General features: G+C 37.4%; 1 protein-coding gene across 1 annotated transcript in view; it reads left to right on the forward strand.

Moving 5' to 3' along the window:
• Window positions 1-2,221, forward strand: part of NAV3 (neuron navigator 3) — a 396,053-nt gene extending 393,832 nt beyond the window's left edge. The window contains exon 40 of the mRNA XM_031553705.1: window positions 654-2,221. The gene's annotated coding sequence lies outside the window, so the exon portion shown is untranslated. The remainder of the gene's footprint in view (window positions 1-653) is intronic.
• Window positions 2,222-2,542: the final 321 nt, after the last annotated feature.

Consider the following 2,542-nt stretch of genomic DNA (forward strand, 5'->3'; position numbering starts at 1 on the left):
TCCTTTACCCTGAGGTGCTGCATGAACAATGCGGTCTTCTAATTCTCTTCTAACCTCTGTTGTGCCACGTGGTGCTGGTCACAGGACTGCAGTGGTGTTGGTGTTGTACGCTACTGCCCATTCCAAAATGAATCAAAGATGATGATCGTAACTCAGAAAGCACAAACAGTATTGTGCAATCACCAGAAAACATGACTGTGATATGCTGGATAAGTGCCAATTTAATTCTAACTGCCATGGTCACGGTGATGGCGCTCCATCAAGTTTTTAGTATACGAGTCACAGATTTTATAAAGTTGTTTTTACCACAAAGGTCTTTTTTAACCACCTGCCCACTCCTTAACAACAGTTTTATACCAATTATTAACCAACACTGATTAAAGGCTTCTTAGGGCTTCACTTGTTTGAGCCTTTTCAGTGAAAGAAGGAACATTTCTTATGGTGCTGTCTCACTGCCTTAAAACAGATTTCTAGAACAGTTTTACAGTTGGTTTAATTCCTAAACCATTGGTAATTTACACTGTTTTTTTCTTCATTTACTAATGAGAAAGCGTCAGTTAACACAGTAGCCTCATATCTGTATATCATGATTTTTTAAAGAAATGGATAGGAGAAAGAACAGTTGCTATATAATATTTTTATCTTGTGAATAGATTGCTCTGCCTACCCTCAGAAATACACAAGGAACCCAAACCCACTTCCACTGCCACCTAAACACTGAGAAAATCGGCTCAAATCCATTTGGTCCCATGGAATGGAGTTTTTGGAGGACAGATGTTTTGAATTTTTATCCAGCAGAGCTGGATGCACTTGATGCAGCATGAGCACAAATATATGGTTTTGGTTTTGTTTCGGTTTTTTTTTCCTTTTTCTGATTTTAGCATGTTGTTTTGATTGCTATTGTTGTACATGAAAAAATTCAGCATAGAAGAACACTGAAGCAGTGATGTCCACTGTGGAAGAGGAAGAGTTTATACTGTAAAAGTGGGTTGGTTTTGCACAGTCTATTGGGTGGGTAATGTAAATATATAGAAAGAAAAAAAAAAAAGAAAAAAAAGGAAAAAAAAAAAAAAAGCCTTGCACAAATCAAATAAAAACAAGCAAACAAACAAAAAATTGTATTTTATTCTGTTGGTGTTAAGAGATGTTTCACTTGCTGAGATTTCCAGTATGTTACAAACAAATACAGAATGCAAACCTTAAAAGCTGTTCTTACCTGGTGTGTTTGTCCTGTACTTACAGTTGTTATGACTATGCAGGAGCTATCAATGCTACAGTGATCATGTTTCAATATCTCTATGAAACCAATACATTTTGGGGGACTAAACATCTGGAAATGATTTAAGTGCATATGTCATGGCAGGCTACAACCAGATTGCATTAAAACTGCTCAGAATAATCGGACGTGCTCTTTTTTCCACAAGAGGCATCCGGTTCAAATAGGTGCATATAAACCAGAAGGTATCTAAGGGCTTTGGCATTGTGTAGATGTGTCCTGTACACCTCCATCGATGTTACCTTCAGGATGTGTATTTGGTGCTATTAACTGTGGCCACCCCGTGGTCACTCGCTGTAAAACAAAGATAAATCAATGCAGTTTTCAAATGGCACTGAGCTGCATCACTGAATCTAGAGGTTCCTACACGGTGCTATTGCCCTAATAAAACTCCAACTGATGTTATGCATGTCGGATTCAGCCAGACCAACATCATGGCCCCAGAAGCTGGATCTGTTTCTGTTTGTAAAATGTCAGTGCGTATATCCTGACTGACTCAAAGAATTAAAGGAAAGCTACTCTTTCCTGTACCTGTGCTCTGAGCAAGCTTGCAGATCTCTTCCTGCCATATTTAACACACAAACACACGTTCCACATACACAAAACTTCCTGCAATACATCTCAGTGAGTCCACCTAGTTTACAACTCAGAAATTGTTTGTGAAACATTTGTCTGTATACATTTTATATTTTGTACATTTTTGATGTAACATATCGTGTAAATAGGCAGAAACAGTGAAATAAATCATCTGAAAAGTTTTGTAGTCTTTGTAAAGCCCTAATAATAAGTATTTGGTGTCATCGGACTTAACTGGATGATGTATTTTCTATTGGTTTATTGTTCCTCTAGCTTGTAAACCAGCTTGCGTATATTTTTTTGCAGGTGTGCACACTGTATCTGTCTAAATTATTACTTTGCCATTAAAGTGGAATTATTTATTGAAAACACAGTCTGGTGTTTTTGCAGTCAGGACCATAACAGTTCTATATTACATCAAACAAAACACAGAAACTATGTGACAAAATGAAGAATGTAATGTTCTGATTTCAGCAGAACTCATCTTGGTAAAAACAAAGTGAAGTACTGCTTCTAGTTCCAGGATTCAGTATTATTTTAGGCCAACTGTTTCCATGGTGAGAACAGGCTGTGGAGTTCAGAAACAACTTTACAGGTTTCCCATTTTCAAGAATTTCATCAAATTCAAGGATATTGATTTCAGTGGTGGTGGACCTGCGCAGAACAACTGGTGCAGTATTATGGCTCATT

The sequence above is a fragment of the Meleagris gallopavo genome, chromosome 1 (assembly GCF_000146605.3).
Source record: "Meleagris gallopavo isolate NT-WF06-2002-E0010 breed Aviagen turkey brand Nicholas breeding stock chromosome 1, Turkey_5.1, whole genome shotgun sequence".
NCBI classification, from domain to species: Eukaryota; Metazoa; Chordata; class Aves; order Galliformes; family Phasianidae; genus Meleagris; species Meleagris gallopavo.